Source organism: Odocoileus virginianus, chromosome 13 (genome assembly GCF_023699985.2).
Source record: "Odocoileus virginianus isolate 20LAN1187 ecotype Illinois chromosome 13, Ovbor_1.2, whole genome shotgun sequence".
Lineage (NCBI taxonomy): Eukaryota > Metazoa > Chordata > Mammalia > Artiodactyla > Cervidae > Odocoileus > Odocoileus virginianus.
The window spans coordinates 53,664,416-53,688,427 of NC_069686.1; the positions used below are offsets into that span (position 1 = coordinate 53,664,416).

General features: G+C 38.3%; 1 protein-coding gene across 8 annotated transcripts in view; it reads left to right on the forward strand.

The window, feature by feature from the left end:
• NCKAP5 (NCK associated protein 5) overlaps positions 1-24,012 on the forward strand; it is a 1,117,154-nt gene that overhangs the window by 132,336 nt on the left and 960,806 nt on the right. The window lies entirely within an intron of this gene.

Consider the following 24,012-nt stretch of genomic DNA (forward strand, 5'->3'; position numbering starts at 1 on the left):
AGGTGGGCATAATAAAATACGCTGTGTGTTTCTGTGTATGTACATGTATGCATATATATATATGAGCATATGCATTTGAGTTTCGGGGTTCCTGTTGTTTTTTTTTTTTTCTTCTTCTTCTTCTTCTTTTTTTTTTTTTTTACCATTTCCTTAGACAAAAACAGAATGCTATTTTATACATCTTCCAATTTCTAAATTAAACTAACTGAATTTAGAAGGCACTCTATCAGAAACTCAAATAATCCCAGGGCATTTTAAATAGTGGCATTTATCATTTTCTACTAAAATCAAAAAGTACTTTGGGCTTGATGGAAAGGTTTTTGTGCCATTTTCTCCAATATAGTGGGATTACACTTAAACCATTATAAATCTTATCAAAGGTAAGTGTTTGGGCCATTAAATTCTGCCTCTTTCCTACTTCCATCACCCTATGTACTTGTACTACATACAGAATTTTCACACATGACTCAAAATGTTTCAGTTTTGTTTCTTAGATACATATTTAGTGAGAGAACATGGAAGCATTATACATTGTAGGTTCTCAGAGCCAACATCTTGCATGTAGAGGAGATCTGTGCAGTAGTTACTGAAGCTGACTAGACTTGGAGTCAGTCCAGCCTGAAATGCTGGGCTGGATGAAGCTCAAGCTGGAATCAGAATTGCTGGGAGAATAACCTCAGACATGCAGATAACACCACCTTTATGGCAGAAGTGAAGAGGAACTAAAGAGCCTCTTGATGAAGGTGAAACAGGAGAGTGAAAAGGCTGGCTTAAAACTTAACATTCAAAAAATGAAGATCATAGCATCTGGTCCCATTACTTCATGGCAAATAGATGGGAAAACAATAGAAACAGTGACAGACTTTGTTTTCTTGGGCTCCAAAATCATTGTGGATGGTGACTGCAGCCATAAAATTAAAAGACACTCCTAGGAAGAAAAGCTATGACAAACCTAGACAGTGTATTAAAAAGCAGAGATATCACTTTGCCAACAAAGGTCCATATAGTCAAAGCTATGGTTTTCCAGTGGTCATGTACGGATGTGACAGCTGGACCATTAAAGAAGGCTGAGCGCCGAAGAACTGATGCTTTTGAGCTGTGGTGCTGGAGAAGGCTCTTGGGGGTCTCTTGGACAGCAAGAAGATCAAAGCAGTCAATCCTGAAGGTAATCAACCCTGAATATGCATTGGAAGGACTGATGTTGAAGCTGAAACTCCAATACTTTGGCCACCTGATGCAAAGAACTGACTCATTAGAAAAGACCCTGAAGCTGGGAAAGATTGAAGGTGAAAGGAGAAGCGGGTGACAGAGGATGATTGATTGGATGGCATCATCGATTCAATGGAGCAAACTCCAGGTGATAGTGAAAGACTGGGAAACCTGGAGTACTGAAATTCATGGGGTCTCAGAGTCCAACACGACTGAGAGACTGAACAATAACGACATGAGGAGCAGCAGAGCCTGTAGGCAGTTGTGTGTGTGTGTGTGTGTGCGTGCGTGCTTGCATATGCCTGCTCAGTCGTGTCCCACTCCTTGAGACCCCATGAACTGTAGCCCACCATGCTTCTCTGTCCATTAGATTCTCCAGGCAGGAATACTAGAGTGAATTGCCATTGACAGGTAGATTCTTTACCAACAGCACCACCTGGGAAGCCTTTAGACAGCCATGCAGCACATCAGATACCATCAAATGCTGAACCATAATGCTCCTCAGTTGAAACAAAAACACATATTTTTAGACATCATACATGCCTTACAGTTTCCTTCACCACCTTCACTCTCTGCCTTGGCCTCCAGCTTATTAAATATATGCTGATCACAGGCAGAGAGAAGTGGAGAACTAAGTGTGTTGGTCAGTTTTCTTGATAAAGCAGCTCTGGGTGCAGAGTCCCACTCTAGGAGCCACCTTTCAAACTCAGCAACCTAACTTGGCTCTTTCTGTATCTCCTGCCACATTGACTTCAAACAGCAACAAGCAGAAAATTTTGCCAAGAATAGCTTAAGCAAAAAGTTCAATGTTGTGTAACAGATAATGAAGAAAATTGGATGAAGAAAAAATGAGTTTAGCTTCAAGTTCTCCACACCAGCTGCCTTCAGTATTTGGTTTCATGTCTGTCTCCATATTTGTGTGTGTGTGTGATGGGGGGAAGTGTCCTTCCTGAAACCTAATCAGGACCTTGTGTAAGCCTTTCCTGCCCAGGCTTCCAAAGGAGTTAGTGAAAGTGAAGGTGAAGTCGCTCAGTTATGTCCGACTCTTTGCGACCCCATGGACTGTAGCCTACCAGGCTCCTCAGTCCATGGGATTTTCCAGGCAAGAATACTGGAGTGGAGTGCCATTTCCTTCTCCAGGGGATCTTCCCGACCCAGGGATCAAACCCAGGTCTCCCACATTGTAGGCATACGCTTTACCGTCTGAGCTAGGAGTTAGGCCTTCCTTAATCAGACTTCCAGAACTGTTGAGAATTATGCTTACAGGGAGGTTGTGGTTAGCATAGCACTGAAAACTGAGTGCATAGGAGTTCCGGGTTAACGACACAGAATTACTTGAAAGTGAATTTTTGAACAGACATGGGGCATTTTAAGGGGGATGTTAATTTGATTCTGAGGTTGATAGTTAAATTTCTGGGAGCTGATATGCATCATTCTATGCCTTTCTGAATCAGAAATATAAGCAATCATTGGGATGAAAGAGGAAGCAGCTAATGGTTCAGATAAATAAGAATTTGGGTGTATTCAAAAGTGGAGGGGACCTTTATTTATCCTAGAAAACATTTCATCTGTATGCTTGAAGTGGTATGTGCAAGGGTGAACACTGTGGCATCACTTGTAACACTGCTCAGTTATCACAGGCTAAATGCCCATCGGTAGGGGAGCACTAACCCTCCATTTACACTACAGAGCCCACGTAGCGTCAGAAGAACAGAGGAGACCCATATGCATCCTCACATTGGAAGACCTCTTGGACAAAGTACTGAGTAAAACAAACTGTCAGAAATATGTGGACCAGGGCACCATTTCTGTTTCCAAAGTCTTCTAAAATTGTTCATACAGATAATATATGTAAATGAAAATGTTCTAGAAAGATAACAAATCATTCATTGTTTTTTCCCCTCTAATTGAGGAGATATCATTGGGAGCACATAAAAAGGAAACTTTTGCTATTCTCCATATTGGTGTCTATGTAATTTTTAAATATTTTTATTTTGAGAATATGTTCATGTTTTAAGAATGATCTACATGTGTGTATGTGTGTATAACTGCATATTTGTTTATATATACTTTAATAATAAGGGGATATTCTGAAAGAATATTTCATAGGATTATGAGAAAGGGAGTTATTTTTTCCCAGATAAGTAATTTGAGGTAACCAAAGGTAATATAGAAGAGGAACAGAATCTCATCTGTTCTCTGGTTGGGTTACAGTTTCCAGACATGGTAATGTCAGGTGTGAGATACAAGTAGAAACTGTTAAGATATCAATCACCAGCTATTTCTCAGTACACGTGAAGCGGCATGTTATTTGCAAAGAAATCCATTACTCAGGAGTTTAATTTCATTTCAAACAAGTTGAGCCTGTCCCAAACACTCAGTCTTGGGACTGGGGATAACTTGGTAAGTGAGCCCCAGCCTTGGTCCTGGAGGGTAAACAGCTGTGGGAAGGACAGGCAGGTAAGCACTTACCATTTATTTACAAGTCCCCACTCCAGTAGAAGCCTGAGTGAAGGACTCAAGGGAAGGACAGGCTGTGGGCATGCAAAGAGAAAAACAAATATTGATTGTTTTCAGGGAGATAAGAAATCTATTTTCGTGAAGAAGCGTATGAAGCAGGTCCTGGGGTCTAGGATGGACACAGGGGGAATGAAGATGGGACAGGGCTAAGGGCCTGGGAACCTGATGATGATGCAAAGACTAGAGGTTTTGATGCTGATGAAAGTTCATTTCTGGAAGTTAACAGTGATAATAATTGGTTGAAATAATAATATTGGATGTGAAACTTCCAGGGACCTGAAAACAGGCAACTTTATATGGCTAACAGTTGGCATATTCTTTTTTTTATTGAAGTATAATTGACTTACAATATTGTGTTAGTTTCAGGTGTATGGCAAAAGGATTGAGTTTTATGTGTGAGTTTTATATGTGTGTGTGTGTATATGTTCTTTTACATATTCTTTTCCATTATAGGTTATTATAAGATACTGAGCATAGTTCCCTGTCATAATACATATACAGTTCTCTGTATAAGAGCTGACATTTTTTGATCACTTTGTTGTTGTTGTTCAGTTACCCAGTCATGTCTGACTCTTTGTGACCCCGTGGACTGCAGCATGCCAGGTCTCCATGTCCCTCTCCATCTCCCAAAGTTTGCTCAAGTTCATGTCCATTGCATGGGTGATGCCATCCAGCCATCTCATTCTCTGACACCCTCTTCTCCTTCTGCCTTCAATCTTTCCCAGCATCAGGGACTTTTCCAGTGAGTCGGCTCTTCACATCGAGTGACCAAAATATTGGAGCTGCTGCTTCAGCCTCAGTCCTTCCAATGAGTATTCATGGTTGATCTCCCTTATGGTTGATTGGTTTGCTCTCCCTGCAGCCCAAGTGACTATCAGGAGTCTTCTCCAGCACCACAATTCGAAGGCATCAATTCTTTGGCGATCTGACATCTTTACGATCCAGCTCTCACAACCATACGTGACACTGGGAACACTGTAGCCTTAACTGTATGGACCTTTGTCAACAGAGTAATGGGCTTTTCAACACTGTCTAGGATTGTCATAGCTTTCCTGCCGAGAAGAAGTCATCTGATTTCATGGCTGCAGTCACCAGACATCTGCAGTGATCTTAGAGCCCAAGAAGAGGAAATCTGTCACTGCTTCCACCTTTTCCCCTTCTATTTGCCATGAAGTAACTGGGCCGGATGCCATGATCTTAGTTGTTTTAATAGTCAGTTTTAAGCCAACTCCTTCATTCTCCTCCTTCACACTAATCAAGAGGCTCTTCAGTTCCTCTTTGCTTTCTGCCATTAGAGTGGTATCATGTGTCTATCTGAGGTAGTTGATGTTTCTCCCATCTATCTTGATTTCAGCTTGTAATTCCTCCAGCCTGGCATTTCTCAGGATGTGCTCAGCATATAGTTTAAATCAGACAGCCCTGTGGTACTCTTTTCTCAATCCTGAACCAATCAGTTGTTCCTCAGGGTTCTAACTGTTGCTTCTTGACCTGCCTACAGGTTTCTCAGGAGACAGATAAGATGGCCCGGTATTCCCATTTCTGTAAGAGCTTTCCACAGTTTATTATGATCCATATAATCAAAGACTTTAGCATAATTGATTAAACAAAGGTAGGTGTTTTTCTGGAATTTCTTTGATTTCTCTGTAATCCAGTGAGTGTTGGCAATTTTATCTCTGGTTCCTCTGTCTTTTCTAAACTCACCGTGGACATCTGGAAATTTGTGTTTCAATTAATGCTGAATCCTAGCATGCAAGATCTTAAGCATGACTTTACTAGCATGCAGTTATCTGATTGTTTGAACATTCTTTACTACCCTTCTTGGGAATTGGGCTGAGGACTTTTCTAGTCCTGTGGCCACTGCTGGGTCTTCCAGATTGCTGACATATTGAGTGAAGCACTTTGATAGCATCATCCTTTAGGGTTTTGAGTAGCTCTGCTGGAATTCCATCGCATCCACTAGCTTTATTGACAGCAGTGCTTCCTAAGGCCCACTTGACTTTGCACTCCAGAACGTCTGGCTCTGGGTGACTGACCACACCATCCTAGTTATCTGGTTCATTAATATCTGTCTTTGTACAGTTCTTCTATCTCTTCTTGAAATCTTCTGCATCTATGAGGTCTCTACCATTTCTGATCTGTATGGTGACCATCTTTGGATGAAATGGTCCCTTGATGTTTCCAATTTTCCTGAAGAGATCTCTAGTCTTTCCCCTTCTGTTGTTTTCCTATATTTTTATGCACTGTTCATTGAAGAAGGCCTTCTTGTCTCTCCTTGGAACTCTGCGTTTAGTTGGATGTTTCTTTCCCTTTCTCCCTTGCCTTTTGCTTCTCTTCTTTCTTCAGCTATTTGTAAAGCCTCCTCAGATAACCACTTTGCCTTCTTACTTTTCTTTTTCTTTGGGATGCTTTTGTTCGCTGCCTCCTGTACTATATTACGGACGTCCATCCATAGTTCCTCAGGCACACTGTTTAGTACATCTAATCCGTTGAATCTATTCATCACCTCCATAATAGCTGACATTTTTTACTTGTTGTTATAGCTAACATTTCTTGAACACTTTACTATGTTCTTGGTACTCTACTAAGTACATTATGTGAGTTATCTTGCTGAATCCCTAAAAGTAACCTCATGATGTAAATAGCATTGTAATCCTACCTATATGGTAATGTTGTGATTTCCATTTTATAAATAAGCCATTTTGAGACTCAAAGAAACTAACTTACTTGTAACACCAGGTATGAATAGCTCCAAACTTTCGATTTTATTTATGTGGATATTGCCCCCAGAAAAGGACAACCTCAAGTTTTTGTCCTAAAGGGAATAACTGGAAGGTATAGTTTCCAGAGGTCAAGTACGTTCAGAAGATAAGGACATACACATGGCTATCCTGAAAAAGTGAAGTTGCTCAGTTGTGAACGACTCTTTGCAACCCCATGGACTGTAGTATACAGGCTTCTCTGACCATGGGATTCTCCAGGCAAGAATACTCGAGTGGGTTGCCATTTCCTTCTCCAGGAGATCTTTCCGACCCAGGGATTGAACCCGGGTCTCCCGCATTGGAGGCAGACGCTTTACCATCTGAGCCACCAGGGAAAGCTATCTTGAAGGACTGTTAAAATGGTGACAGGATGAAAAGCACATCATAAAATATGTCCAGGAAATCCATGCGAAGGTTGGCCCCACCTCTGGTTATGGTAGTGAGCAAGGAGGAAAGGAAAACTGAACAGAGCTGAGTCCAGCTCAGTTCAGTTCAGTCGCTCAGTCATGTCCGACTCTTTGTGACCCCATGAATCGCAGCACGCCAGGCCTCCCTGTCCATCACCAACTCCCGGAGTTTACTCAAACTCATGTCCATCTAGTCAGTGATGCCATCCAGCCATCTCCTCCTCTGTCGTCCTCTTCTCCTCCTGCCCCCAATCCTTCCTAGCATCAGGGTCTTTTCCAATGAGTCAACTCTTCGCATGGGGTGGCCAAAGTACTGGACTTTCAGCTTCAGCATCAGTCTTTCCAGTGAACACCCAGGACTGATCTCCTTTAGGATGGACTGGTTGGATCTCCTTGCAGTCCAAGGGACTCTCAAGAGTCTTCTCCAACACCACAGTTCAAAAGCATCAATTTTTCAGTACTCAGCTTTCTTCACAGTCCAGCTCTCACATCCATACATGACCACTGGAAAAACCATAGCCTTGACCAGACGGACCTTTGTTGGCAAAGTAATGTCTCTGCTTTTTAATATGCTATCTAGGCTAGAGCTCCCCAAAATGGCAGCATGTTCTGAAGCTCGTTAGTTGTAGACAGTAGTAAATGAGTGGTAAGATTCCATGCTGTGGGATGAAAGGGATGTGATAGAGGACATTTAACAATATCTCTGAGGTCATAACCTGAAACAAAAGATCATGGCTGGTTACAAAGTTTAAGCAACTGATACAAAAATTTGGAAACCATCTACCTGTTTCATAAAAAGGGATGGCTAAAAGACATGATGGTGCATTCAATTAATGGGATGCTGTCAGTCCTCACAAATGGTACTGTGGAAGGGAAGAATGCTTAATGACATTAAGTGATACTTACTACATAGCTGTAGGTGGAGAATTTTATAGCATGTTTTCCCATTTTTGGGAGGCGAGAATTCTACCACTGAACCACCAATGCCGCTCTTTTTTTTACATTTTTGTAAGCATGTCATCATAGACATCTGTTATGTCTGTGACCGCTTGTTATCTTACAAACAGCTATTTTATGTTTAGGGACATTCCCATGTTATGACCATCTCCTTCCTGACCCTGAAGCCAGGATTCAAATTTCCAGCCTACCTTACAGCTTTTCTCCCTGAATGCAGATTGAGCTCCACCAACCAGATATACTTTGTGAGAGAAATCATTTTTGAAGCAAGTAATGCATGCAAACCATTCCTGTGTAAAGCTTTTCATTTTACTAAATGAGTGATGGCAAGAATATTGAGCATTGAGTTTGGGGTTCAGGGGGAAGCTGGGTTTGGAGGGAATAGCAGCAGCTTCCTTATCAGCCCAGTTCTTTAGTGTAATTTTCGGTTTGCTTCTGGCAGTTTAGCCTTGAATCTAGTTCCCAGCCCGTCCAACCATTTTGAGAGTCACTCAGTAAGTTTTTTAAAATAATTTCCTTCTTAATCAGTCATCATCACTTCCAAAATAGACTTGATTCTAGTCTTTTGTTAGTGCTCTTTTTCTTGGTTTTCTACAAATATTCTTTCAACAGAAAGTTATCAATTACTTACTATTTGCTGAGTACTTACCCAGGTATTACAGATAAAAATACTTGATGATGCTTTTTCTATTTCCAGTCCATGTATTATATGTACAGTCAGGAAAGTTTCTTTAAATAATTTAAAGTTTTTTTAAATAAGTTTCTTTAAATGATTGTTATTATTTTTTTAAAATAATTATTTCTTTAAATAATTTTAAATAATTTCTTTAAATAATTTTAAGGATTTTTCTATAGGATATATGGGGATACTAATAGCTCGGAGAACTGTGATGCAATTAGCATATACTGCATAAAGCTTGTTTAAAAATTTTTATTGTAATCAACTCTGAATTAATTCCTATTGTTAAATTAGCCCATTTTGTCTGTGGCTGTTGCTCTCATCTTTTGTCCTCATTTACATAATTCTCCATTTCAGTTAAGTTCTCTTTTTTATTTTTAAGAAAAGTAACTTGATTGCTAAATTTGCTCTATTATTACCTCTTCTTTGTAATTAAAAGTTATAGCAACGTTTAAAAAAAGACTAAGAAAAAATCATACATTTTGTCTTCAGAATATCCTTCAGTGCATTTTCATTGAGGGTCTGGGGAGGGTAAACTTTTTGTTTTAGTAAGTCTGAAGAGTTTGTTTTTTTATATCTTTTTCTCATGCTTGGGTTGTATTGTAGCTCAATTTGTAATTCTGGGTTCACAGTTACTACCCCTCAACATTTTGAAGACATTATTCTCTTGTGTTCAGGGACTGACTTTTGCCAACTAGAAATATGTTGTTAGGCTAGCTATTCTAACAGGCTTTCATTTGTATGTCACTGTAAAAATTACCTCTGGAAAGTATTAAGATTTTCTCTTTAGCTTGATATTTGTATAGTTTTAATATTATACATGTTGATAGGAATTTACTTTTATTTTTACTGTTATTCAATAATAAAAACACATGATCAGTTTTGGAAACATTTTAGCCATTATTTTTTAGAATATTTCTTTTTCTTTTTTAGGGGGGATTCCGTTGATGCATTTGAGAAACTTTCAATCAGATTTCTCCATCTATAACTTATTTTTGTGCTTCATTCAAAGTGAATTCATTAGTACAATTTTTTAATTCTTAATGCTCTCTTTGATTGTCTTGTTAGGTTTTATCTGAATTATGGCATTTTATTTCAGACCATGGTTCTCTTTTATAGATTTATAATCCTTCTTCACACTGACTTGTTTATGTTCTTTACTTCCCTGTTCTTGTATCACAATTTCTCATGCCTTTTATTAATACTATTGCATTTTTATATTTTGAGTTTTACTTGTTATTTTCTTCAGCTTTATTGAGGTATGCTTGACAAAAATGGCATATTTTAAAGCATTCTGTGTGATGTTTTGGTATAGATATACATTGTAAAATGAGTACCACAATCAAGCTAAATAACATTAACATCACCTCATATAGTTATAATTTTCTATGTGTGTGTGTTTGGTGAGATACTCAAAATCAAATCTCCTAACAAATTTCAAGTACACAATATAGTATTACTAATTATATCACCAATAGTCTGTACATTAGATCTCCAGAATTTATTCATCCTGCCGCTGAGCCTTGGTACTCTTTGACAAACATGTTCCCATTTCCCTCATCCCCCACGTCCCTGGATAGCACTATTCTACTCTCTACTTTTATGAGTTAAACTACTTTTAGATTTCTCACTTAGGTTATTTCTGTATCCTGGCTATTATGAATAGGGCTGCAATGAATTTGGAAGTATAGATATCTCTTTGATACAGTGATTTTGTTTCCTTTGGATATATACCTAGGAGTGGGATTGCTGGGTCATATGGTAGTTCTATTTTTAATGTTTTGAGGAATCTCCATATTGTTTTCTAGAGTGGCGACACCAATCTGTGGTCCAGCCAGCAGTGTACAGGTGTTCCCTTTATTCCATATCCTTGTGAACACTTGATATTTTTTGCCTTTTTGATAATACATATTTTGGGGAGGACGGGGGAAGCTACTTGATGTATTTTTCTTTTATTGAAGTGCAGTTGCTGTATGTGTTGTATAAGTTACAGGTATACAGTGTAGTAGGGCTTCCCTGGTGGCTCAGTGGTAAAGAATCTGCCCACCAGTGTCTACCAATGCAGAAGATGTGGGTTCAGTCTCTGGGTGAGGAAGATCCCCTGGAGAAGGAAAAGGCAGCCCACTCCAGTTTTCTTGCATGGAAAATCCCATGGACAGAGGAGCCTGCCAGGCTACAGTGCATGGGTCCACAAAGTGTTGGACACGGCTTAGTGACTGAAGCAATGAAAATAATACAATATAGTGATTTACAATTTTTAAAGATTATGGCTCATTTATAGTTATTATCAAATATTGATAATATTCCTGTGTTGTACACTATATCCTTATAGCTTTTTTATACCTAATTGCTTGTACTTCTAAATCCCCTTATCCCTAAATTGCCCTCCCCCCTTCCCTCTCCCCTGGTAACAACTGGTAACTGGTAACAACAACTGGTAACAACAAACTGGTAACAACTAGTTTGTTCTCTGAATCTGGGTCTGTTTCTTTTTGTTATACTCACTATTTTATCTTTAAATTCCGCATATAAGTGATATCATACAATATTTGTCTGTCTCTGACTTATTTCACTTAGCATAATGCCCTCCAGGTATGTCCATGTTACTGCAAATGACAAATTTCATTCTTTTTTATATCTGAATAGTATTTCTTTATATATATATGTGTGTGTATATATATCACTACATCTTCATCCCTTCATCTGTTGATGAACTCTTAGGTTGCTTCTATAGCTTGGCAATTCTAAATAATGTTGCTATGAGCATTGAGGTGCATTTATCTTTTCAAATTAGTGCTTTTGTCTTTTTCAGACATAGACCCAGGAGTGGAATTGTTGGGTCATGTGGTAGTGCTCCTTTCAGTTTTTGAGAAACTATGATGCTGTTTTCCACAGTGGCCTCACCAATTTACATTGCTACCAACTGTGTATGAGGATTCTCTTTTCTCCACATCCTCACCAACATTTGGTATTTGTGTTCTTTTTGATGATAGTCATTCTGGCAGGTGTGAAGTGATAGCTCATTGTGGTTTTAATTTGCATTCCCTACTGATTTGAACTGTGGTGTTGGAGAAAACTCTTGAGAGTCCCTTGGACTGCAAGGAGATCCAACCAGTCCATCCTAAAGGAGATCAGTCCTGGATGTTCATTGGAAGGACTGATGTTGAAGCGGAAACTCCAATACTTCGGCTACCTGATGCGAAGAGTTGACTCATTGGAAAAGATCCTGATGCTGGGAAGGATTGGGGGCAGGAGGAGAAGGGGACGACAGAGGATGAGATGGCTGGATGGCATCATTGACTCGATGGACATGGGCTTGGATAGACTCCGGGAGTTGGTAATGGACAGAGAGGCCTGGCGTGCTGTGATTCATGGGGTTGCAAAGAGTCAGACATGATTGAATGAACTGAACTGAACTGATTAGCAGTGTCGAGCATCTTTTCATATGCCTGTTGGCCGTCTGCATTTCCTCTTTGAAAAAATGTCCATTCAGTTCTCATTTTTTCAGTTGAGTTGTTTGGTTTCTTTGATGCTGAGTTGTATGAACTGCTTATATATCAGCCATATTATTTGCAAATACAAGATTTTTTCTCATTCAGTAGGTTGTGTTTTTGTTGATGGTTTCCTTTGCTGTGCAAAAGCTTTTAAGTTTTAATTAGGTCCCATTTGTTTATTTTTGCTTTTATTTTCTCTACTTTAGAAGATAGATCAAAAAAATTCTTTTGCCATGACTTATGTCAGAGTGTTCTGCCTATGTATTCATCTAGGAATTTTGTAGTATCTCATCTTACACTTAGATCTTTAATCCATTCTAGTGTATTTTTGTACATGGTGTTAGAGAATGCTCTGATTTCGTTCTTTGACATGTAGCTGTCCAGTTTTCCCAGCATCACTTACTGAAGAGCTGTCTTTTCTCCACTGTATATTCTTGCCTCCTTTGTCATAGACAGATTGACCACAGGTACAAATAATATCCATTTTAATAGCTGTGGGATGATATCTCAGTGTAGTTTTCATTTTCATTTTATGATAATTAGTGATGTTGAGCAAACATTGACATTTTAAGAATCAGCGAATTAAAATGGACTGGAATGAGTGAATTTAACTCACATGACCATTATATCTACTACTGTGGGCAAGAATCCCTTAGAAGAAATGGAGTAGCCATCATAGTCAACAAGAGTCTGAAATGCAGTACTTGGATGCAGTCTCAAAAATGACAGAATCATCTCTGTTCATTTCCAAGGCAAACCATTCGATATCACAGTAATCCAAGTCTGTGCCTGACCAGAATGAAGAAGCAGCAGAAGTTGAACAGTTCTGTGATGACCTACAAGACCTTCTAGAACTAATGCCCCCAAAAGATGTCCTTTTCATTATAGGGGGACTGGAATGCAAAAGGAGGAAGTCAAGAAACAGCTGGAGTAATAGGCAAATTTGGCCTTGGAGTACAGAATGAAGCAGGGTTTTGCAAGAAGAGTTTTGCAAGAGAATGCACTGGTCATAGCAAATACCCTCTTCCAACAACACAAGAGTAGACTCTACACATGGACATCACCAGATGGTCAACATCAAAATCAGATTGATTATATTCTTTGCAGCCAAAGAAGGAGAAGCTCTATACAGTCAGCAAAAACAAGACCAGGAGCTGACTGTGGCCCGCCAAATTCAGACTTAAATTGAAGAAAGTAGGGAAAAAGCTGGACCATTCAGATATGATCTAAATCAAATACCTAACAGTTTTACAGTGGAAGTGACAAATAGATTTAAGGGACTAGATCTGATAGACAGAGTGCCTGATGAACTATGGATGGAGGTTCATGACATTGTATAGGAGACAGGGATCAAGACCATCCTCAAGAAAAAGAAATGCAAAAAAGCAAAATGGCTGTCTGAGGAGGCCTTACAAATAGCTCTGAAAAGAAGAGAAGTAAAAAGCAAAGGAGAAAAGGAAAGATGCACCCATTTGAATGTAGTTTTCCAAAGAATAGCAAGGAGAGATGAAAGCCTTCCTTAGTGATCAGTGCAAAGAGATAGAGGAAAACAATAGAATGGGAAAGACTAGAGATCTCATAAAAAAAAAAATCAGAGATACCAAAGGACTATTTCCTGCAAAGATGGGCTCGATAAAGGACAGAAATGGTATAGACCTAACAGAAGCAGAAGATATTAAGAAGAGGTGGCAAGAATACATAGAGCTGCACAAAAAAGATCTTCATGACCCAAATAATCATGATGGTATGATCACTCACCTAGAGCCAGACATCCTGGAATGCGAAGTCAAGTGGGCCTTAGGAAGCATCACTATGAACAAAGCTAGTGGAGGTGATGGAATTCTGATTGAGCTATTTCAAATCCTAAAAGATGATGCTGTGAAAGTGCTGCACTCAGTACGCCAGCAAATTTAGAAAACTCAGCAGTGGCCACAGGACTGGAAAAGGTCAGTTTTCATTCCAGTCCCTAAGAAAGGCAATTTTTATGATCTTATATTTTACACTCAGGTCTGTGAGTTGAGTTAAATTTTGTATATGATGTGAGGTAGAGGTCCAAATTCATTCTTTTACATGTGGATATCCAATTGTTTGGGCTTCCATAGTAGCCCAGCTGGTGAAGAATCTGCCTGCAATGTAAGAGACTATGGTTCAGTTCCCGGGTCTGGAAGATCCCCTGGGGAAGGGACAGTCTACCGATTCCGGTATTCTTGGGCTTCCCCGGTGGCTCAGACGGTAAAGAATCCACCTGCAGTGTGGGAGATCTGGGTTCAACCCTGGGTTGTGAAGATTCTTTGGAGGAGGGCATGGCAACCTACTCCAGTATTCTGACCTGGAGAATCCCCATAGACAGAGGAGCCTGGAGGGTTACAGTCCATGAGCTCACAAAGAGTTGGACATGACTGAGTGACTAAGCCCAGCACAGCACATCCAATTGTTCTAGTAATATTTATTGAAGGAACTATTCTTTCACCCTGAGAATTGTCTTGGTTCCCTTGTCAAAGATCATTGACCATATGTGTGACAGTTTATTTCTATGTTCTCAATTCTATTCACCCACAATTTACATCTGGCCTATGTCAAAGTACAGTGTCTTGATTAATATAGCTTTGCAGTCAGTTCTGAATTGGGAGTGTGAGTCTTTCAACTTTAGTCTTCATTTTCAAGATGATGTTGGCTATTTTCCATATGAATATACCTTGTATTTTCATATGAATTTTAGCATCAGCTTATAAATTTCTGAAAAAAGCCAGCTGGAGTTTTGATACAGATTGCATTGAGTCTGTAATCAACCTGGAGAGTATTTCCATCCTAACGATGCTAAGTTTTCTGATCCATGAAAATATAAAGCCTTTCTATTTATTTAGATCTTTTAAAATTTAACAGTATTTTTTGAATTTTGGTCTGTAAGTCTTACAGTGTTTTGCTAAATTTATTCCTAGATGGCATATTCTTTTGGTTGGTATTATACATGAGACTGTTTCCTTGATTAAAATTTTGGATTGTTCATTGCACTTATCCCTTTTAAGCTTCAAGATGAAAAATTAGGTCATACTCTATTCTAACATTTTTTGTGTCTGTTGCTTTAAATGATGCACTCATTTTTATTTTAGTTCTACATAATATACTTATATTTTCAAATTTTATTTTTTCATTTTATTTTTAATTAAGTTGTGGAAAGATTCATTACAGTGGTAGAGAAAATGTGTGAACTGAAGTTAAGCTGAATGCCTGGCTACTCAGAGAGATTTAGAATAAATGGCAACAGACTCCATCATCTTCACTAGTGCACATTGACTCCTTACTGAATGCACAGCAGTGACATTGTCTTAGTTCCCACATTTGCTACTCACACATTTTTCTCTGTCTAACAAGCAAACTGCATTTAACTTCCATAATGTCAGAAAAATAGTTGTTAAGAGACTAACACATAATAAATATACTCATCATTTCCCAGCTTGTTGCTTTAAATATTTGCATTTTCCCATTAAGAAAGCATTTCCTTTGACTGCCAAAAGAAAAAATAAAATTGTACAATGAAGATGAATTTCAGCTTTACTTTGGGGGATTCCATTCAAACCTTTCCAAAGCTGCCACCATACCACTGCCTTTTAAAATTATGCTAATCTTGTTCAAGGTTAAAAAAAATGTAATTATACATCTTGGAGGAACAGTAAGATAAATTCTGATTACTGTGTCTTTTCCTGGCAAATATAACATGTATTTAAATTGAAAGAGTCAAATTAGGTCAGTGGCTCTTAAAAACTTCGAGGATCAGAGGAAGTTAAATGCACAACACCTTGGAAAAGCACAAACATTTACTGTGTGTACATTTTTTTACACAATTTTAAGGATTTATGGTAATCTGCAGCCCAACCACAGATAGATAAATGGACCTCAAAGTAAGAGCTTCCCATTAATTAATAGCTGAGAAAGATACATAATTTTTGTAGGTTTACACATCCTCTATTTTATATTATCTATATACAAGATAAACATCTCTATGAACCAGAAACTGAGCTCAGAAAAGGTACTAACATCTTGGGCCTACTGAGTTCTGGGTGTAGAAGCACATAAAAATGAGAAAGAGGTTGATAGCTAATACGCAAGAGAAACGTCAAATAAACAACCTAATGTTATACCTGAAGCAACTAAATAGAACAAGATACCTCCAAAGCTAGTAGAAGGAAAGAAACCATAAAGATCAGAGCAGAAATAAATGAAAAAGAAATGAAAGAGACTATAGCAAAGATCAATAAAACTAAAAGCTGGTTCTTTGAGGAGATAACCAAATTGACAAACTGTTAGCCAGACTCATCAAGATAAGGAAGGAGAAGACTTTAATCAATAAAATTAGAAATTAAAAAAAAAGTTACAACAGACAGCACAGAAATACAAAGGCTCATAAGAGAAAACTCTGAGCAACTGTATGTCAATAAAATGGACAACTTGGAAGAAATAGACAAATTGTTAGACAAGTGTAACCTTTCAAAACTGAACCATAAAGAAATAGAAAATATGAACAGACCAATCACAAGCACAGAAATAAAAAATCTTCCAACAAACAAAAGCCAGGGCCAGACAGCTTCATAGGTGAATTCCCAATTCCCTTCTCATAGGAGGAATTCCCAGTTTAAAAAGGTGAGAAAAGCAATGCAAAATTGAAAAAAGAAATCCACTGGAAAAAGGAGGACTCAAGACTCAGAAAGGTCAGTTCCTGGTCTAGCATGTTCTTGTCAGTTGTGGTTCCTTCCTATAAGAAGAAGCTCAAGTAGAAGTATAAAGAAAGTTGTAATCAAGTAGAGTAAATGCACTGCCTTCAATTCAGCTGCTCAGGAGGCTGTCTAATCCATTCACAAAAATAACAAAGGATTTCATTTCTCCACCCTCCCAATCTTTACTGAAATATAATTACATAAATATAAGTTTATGGTATACAGTGTAATGACTTGATACATGTATATATTCAAAATGATGACCACAATAAAGTTAGTTAATATCTTTATCACATTACATAATTATAACTGTGTGTGTGTGTATGGTGAGCACATTTCATATTTATTATCTAGTAACTTTATACAATACATCATTATTAACTATAGTCACCATATTGTACACTCACACACACATGCACATAGACATACATGTGAGTATATCCAATGGAATACTATTCAGTCACAAAAAAGAAGGCAATTCAGCCATTTGTGACAACGGGTAAATACCTTGAGGGCAGTATGCTAAATAAGTCAGAGAAAGACTATGATTTCACTTACATGTGGAATCTAGAGAAGCTAAACTCACAGAAGCAAAGAGTACAATGATGATTGCCATGGCCTGGGGGGTGGGGAATGGGAAGATGTTGGTCAAAGTGTACAAGCTTTTAGTTATAAGATGAGTAAGTTCTGGGGATCTAATGTACAGCATGGTGACTAGGAAAAGAACCATGTACACGTTGAGCTTTGTTATTATTAGGAAACATTTCAAATCAGTGGGGGGAACTTCAATCACAGAACTAGTGAGTATCTTTAAAAAGCAAAATTAAAACCATGCTTTACACCATGGATAAAAGTACATTCAGATGTGACCATAAAAATGTGAAGCGAACATCATTGAAAATGTTCTTTCAGTTTAGAAAGTTTAAAGGCAAAGATTGATGCATTTGACTGCTACTGTTACAGCATTCTATGCAGTGATGGACAAAGTAAAGAACCAAAAGACAAACTTGAAAGAAATATTTGCAACACCTCTTAACGATAAATAGATACTCAGAATGTATTAATAGGGAAATTAATAAGCAATGCAGACAAAAATATTTCATTTGACCAACAAACATATAAAGATGTCCAGCCTCACTAATAATCATGGTATGTAAAGTAAAACCATGAAACCTTCCTTCCTTTCTTCCCTCCCTTCTTTTTTTCCTCTTTCTCTCTCTTTCTCCCTTCCTTTCCTTCTCCTCCCTTCCTTACCACCCTCCCTTCTTTCTTCCCTCTTTCCCAACCACCTTGGAAAAGTTTAAAGGTTGATTCTATTCAGCAATGAGAATCATGTGAAAAATAGGTAGTCTCATACACTGCTACTGATAATGTACAATCTTAAAATATTTTCACAGGCTATTAGCAATTTCAGTCAAAGTTAAAAATTTTACACTATGCTGCATGCTTAGTTGCTCAGTCATGTCTAACTCTGCGACTCCAACAGGGAAACCCTTTTTACAGTATAATTATACCTTTAAAGATGAATACTTTATAAAGGGACTTCAAAAGGCACAAAAGAAGCATACATAATGCTCATGGCAGCACCATCTAGAACCAGAAAATAATGATGTCCATCTCAATTTCTATTCATAAATTAGTAAGCAATTTATTGTTCATTCATTCTGTAGAATAATACAAAGCTATAAGAAAGATGAATTAGGCCCATGTATAGGAAATGGCAACCCACTCCAGTATTCTTGCCTGGAAAATCCCATGAACTGAGGATCCTTGTAGGCTGCAGTCCATGGGATTGCAAAGAGTCAGACATGACTGAGCAACATCTCATCATCATGTTGAATCTACCAGGTGTAACAAATGTCACAGAATAATAGATGCTGATCCTATTTATATAAAATGGGAAAAAAAATCAACGTTAATAAATGTACATGTTTCTACAGGTAAAGAAATAGAAAAGCTATTTAAAATGATTACCTCTGGGGAGAGGAGTTAAATAGGGGGCCAGTGAAAATATACAGTTTTACATTACAATCTATATACTTTTTTTTTTTACTTCTTTTATCTTTTACAAAGAGAATAAATGCACATATTATGATGTAATTTTTTTTAAAGAATTAGGATAAAAGACATTATGTCATGGAATTTCATCAAGTTCTAGCAAGTACTACAGACAGTAATAAAGAGGGTAAGGTCTGTATCAATTTTCTCCTAAGAGAAAATGTTGAAGAAGAAGCTGGGGGTATTTTGCTTGAGTAAAATAAAACTTTTTTTGCTCCAGGGAAAAGAGATGATGCCCGGTGGGTGAAAATTCAAGAGACAGATTGAAATGTTCTAACCATGCGAGAACTGCAAATGTGAAATGGGATGCTGCGAAAGGCAGTGTGAGCTTTTTTCCTGGTTTGTGTGAATGCATGTGTGCTAAGCCTCTTCAGCCACGTCTGACTGTTTGCAACCCTAGGACTGTAGCCTGCCAGGCTCCTTGGTCCATGGGCTTCTCCAGGCAAGAATACTGGAGTGGTTTGCCACGCCCTCCTCCAGGGGAGCTTCCCAACCCAGGGATCGAACCAGAGTCCCTTACTTCTCCTGCATTGGCAGGTGGATTGTTTACCACTGGTGTTTGTCCTGGTAGATTCAAGTAATTACCAAAATTTACCAAATACACTTGTTAGGTTTATTTTAGAAGCAATGACTGCTCTGGTGGGTAAGTGAAGTGAGATCCCAGAAGAAAGCATTTAAACCTCAGGATCTGGAATTGCAAGTATGAATAGAAGCTAGCACAAGAATTATTGTACATGATGAGCTAAACTGTATAGTCAATGAAGGATCTTAAGTTATGTCAAGAACTACATCATCAGAACATCTAGCTAGAGGAGCATAGCTTTATGAGAAAATTCTCAGAATTTCACTCTTCTATGTATAGAGATAAATTCTCTAAGTTTCAGATCCTTTATTATCAAAGTGCAATCCACAGACTGGGAACATCAGCTTATTAGAAATGAAGAATCTCAAGCTTTACCAAGACTCAGTGAATCAGAATCAGTGTTTTAATGAGCTCTACCAGTGAGTCCTGTTCTTGAATTTGAGAAGCACTAGTTTACCCAGCAATCCAGCTGTTCAGTTCAGTCACTCAGTCGTGTTGGACTCTTTGGGACCCCATGAACTGCAACACGCCAGACCTCCCTGTCCATCACCAACTCCCAGAGTCCACCCAAACCCATGTCCATTGAGTTGTTGATGCCATCCAGCCATCTCATCCTCTGTCGTTCCCTTCTTCTGCCCTCAATCTTTCCCAGCATCAGGGTCTTTTCAAATGAGTCAGCTCTTCGAATCAGGTGGCCAAAGTATTGGAGTTTCAGCTTCAGCATCAGTCCTTCCAATGAACGCCCAGGACTGATCTCCTTTAGGATGGACTGGTTGGATCTCCTTGCAGTCCAAGGGACTCTCAAGAGTCTTCTCCAACACCACCATACAAAAGCATCATTTCTTCGGCGCTCCCCTTTCTTTACAGTCCAACTCTCACATCCATACATGACCACTGGAAGAACCATAGCCTTGAATAGATGGACCTTTGTTGGCAAAGTAATGTCTCTGCTTTTTAATATGTTGTCTAGGTTGGTCATAACTTTCCTTCCAAGGAGTAAGCGTCTTTTAATTTCATGGCTGCACTCACCATCTGCAGTAGTTTTGGAGCCCCAAAAAATATGTCTGACACTGTTTCCACTGTTTCCCCATCTGTTTGCCATGAAGTGATGGGACTGGATGCCGTGATCTTAGTTTTTTGAATGTTGAGTTTTAAGCCAACTTTTTCACTCTCCTCTTTCACTTTCATCAAGAAGCTCTTTAGTTCTTCTTCACTTTCTGCCATAAGGGTGTTGTCATCTTCATATCTGAGGTTATTGATATTTCTCCCGGCAGTCTTGATTTCAGCTTGTGCTTCCTCCAGCCCAGTGTTTCTCATGATGTATTGCATATACATATAAGTTAAGTAGGTTGGGTGCATATAAGTTAAGTAAGTTGGGTGCATATAAGTTAAGTAAGTAGGGTGCATATAAGTTAAGTAAGTAGGGTACATATAAGTTAAGTAAGTAGGGTGACAATATATGCCTTGACATACTGCTTTTCCTATTTGGAACCAGTCTGTTGATCCATGTCCAGTTCTAACTGTTGCTCTTTGACCTTCATACAGATTTCTCAGGAGGCAGGTCAGGTGGTCTGTTATTCCCATCTCTTTCAGAATTTTCCACAGTTTATTGTGATCCACACAGTCAAAGGCTTTGGCATAATCAATAAAGCAGAAATAGATGTTTTTCTAGAACTCTCTTGCTTTTTCAATGATCCAATAGTCGTTGGCAATTTGATCTCTGGTTCCTCTGCCTTTTCTAAAACGAGCTTGAACATCTGGAAGTTCATGGTTCACGTATTGCTGAAGCCTGGCTTGGAGAATTTTAAGCATTACTTTACTGGCGTGTGAGATGAGTGCAATTGTGCGGTAGTTTGAGCATATTCTTGAGCCTTCAAAGCCCAAATAAAATTAATCAACCCATCACATGGAAAAAAAAAGCTGAAGTAATGAGAAGTTTTGATTGTTATTGTCTATAACATGGGAGAAATAAGAGAAAAGAATGACCATATATACATACATATGTGTATATGTGTACACATATTTATATGTGCTATGTAAATATATGTACATGTGTGGATAGCACATATACATATACTTATAGTAAACATATAAGTAAATGCATATACACACATACACACAAAAGCAAAACCTAAGTCTTTCTAGCTGTCAGTTTAAGTGGGTGGCCAACTGTTTTACCTTTTAAAGAGATTTTAGCTCATTTTCCTCCCCACAAATCAATAGCACTCAATTTAATTAAATACTGAATTAAGAAGGTAAACATCTTTGAGACATTTTGTATACCTTTCATTTTGACAGCTACTATGACTTAGAACATCTTTAATGTGATATTATACACTTTTGGTTAATTAAGAATTCTTTCTGTGGCTTTCAGCATATTGATGGATTTTTAAGACTTAATCCCTTAATTTTGATTTACTAGGTTTCTAATCCCACTCCAGTACTCTTGCCTAGAAAATCCCATGGACGGAGGAGCCTGGTAGGCTGCAGTCCATGGGATGGGATCGCTAGGAGTCGGACGTGACCTGAGCAACTTTGCATTCCCTTTTCACTTTCATGCATTGGAGAAGGAAATGGCAACCCACTCCAGTATTCTTGCCTGGAGAATCCCAGGGATGGCAGAGCCTGGTAGGCTGCTGTCTCTGGGGTCGCACAGAGTTGGACATGACTGAAGCGACTTGGCAGCAGGATTCTAATTTTTTTTTTTTTTTGCATCAAGATTATTTGGGGCAGGGTTTTTGTGTGAAGAGGTTACTATAAAAGAAGACTGGATATAGTGAAAAAAGTTTGAAAAAAAGCTTCCAGGTAGGGAGACATTAGCCTTGACAAAAATGTGCTGGCTTTCAATTGATTTTACTATATCCATTTCCTGAATCATTTTGATTTTTCATTTGTGTGCAGAGACATATAATGAGCAATAATGAATTCAGCAATGTATGGGAATGTCATGGTAAAATCCTTTGCTGGATTTTTAAAACTGATGCTTTTCATAAACTGTTTCCTTAACAAGTCATGTTTCCTCAGCCGTCTTTACAGAGTTTAAAGCATACTCTCCCCAACTGGCCCCAGATGGAAAATACTCTCTTGAAATTGAATTTTTTTTTTTTTTTAAGTGTAGCTCTGCATGGCCTTCTTAAAGGAAAAAAAAAAAGTTTGAACAGAACGCGTTTGGTAGTGGGTCTATAATTCCCCCAGCATGCCACATATTTGGATTTTTCCCTTTTGGCAGTGGAATTTTTCTAATTTAATTAAATCATTAGCGTTAGCAGATGACAGCATGAAAATTCTTTTCCCTAGTCACTTATCTAAATATTCTTCCAGTCCACTGGGGTTGTGTGCACACTTTATCTATTTTGAAAATGCATTTATTTGTTTCATTTCTACACTGACTTTCCCATTCAGAGTTTATGGGCAATGTGTAGACATTTCCCATAATGAACTGCAACCCTTTTTTCAAGCAATAAATGGATAAGAGGCCAAGGAGGGAACTAGACAGTGGAGAAAATCTTTACAAAGAAAGACTGGGAGAGAAACAGCAGATGGTTCCGGAAGAGCAGCCAGAGCTGAAATGCTTATCCTGGTCCAAGCCCCTGCCATTCTGTCTCTTTCTTTGTAGCTCATACGCTGTAAAAATGTGACAATGCTTTGTGTCTAGAAATTAACTGGCGATACTTCAAATGACAATAAAAGCAAGTTTTTTAGGATTATCTGAATCAAAAGTGAATCTTCTTTGCACTGAAACCTTTCACTCTTTCATTCACATGGTTTTAAACCTTACTTTTTACTATTGATATATACATCTTCCTTTCTTAGATTTTAAACTTCCTTGAAATTTGAGGATATATACTTTACATCTTCCTTCTTTCCTTCTGTTTTTCTTCTCTTTCTCTGCCCCCCCCCCCCCCACCGCGCTCCAGATCCTCCCTTTTCTCTCCTCCACCTCCTTCTTTTCCCTTCTGTCTTCTTTCTCTGTTCAGGGCCTAACTCAGGGCCTGGGACAAAATACATATTGAATAAACAAACTTTACTGAATTCTGAGTGAATGGAATTCTGTTGCATCATTCCTAGCTGTTACTGAATATCTACTGCAATGTTTTAAAACAGGCATCATTTTAATCCTGAGAACAGTCTTGTTAAGATGATTGCTGTCATCATTATCTTAATTTTGTCCCTGAGGACATAGGGGCCAGGAGATACTAAATAACTTGCTCACAGTCACAGAACTCTTCAGTTAGAGAATTTGAACTCAGGATGGTCATGGATGCTCAAAAGGTTGATGACACTAGACAGGATTGATGAAGCTCAAGCAGTCATGAGGGATCTTCTTTGCATTTCTATAGCATATCTCCAGTTTCTGTCACAAATAAGTCAGTTTTGGGTGGTAGAAAGGGTTGACTCTGGATTGCACACTTTAAAAAAGTGAATTTTATGGTATGTAAACTAGATATCAATTTTAAAAGATTTAAATAATAAGGATTGGAAATGAATGAATTTTGGACACTTTAGATGTTCTAAGAACGTTCCCATCCTTTGTTCCTTTAGGATCTTAGTTCACATTAACATCATTCTTTAACTGTTCAATTTCCTGAAGCTACATGTTGAACCAATATCCAAAATTTCCAGACCCAGGTTTT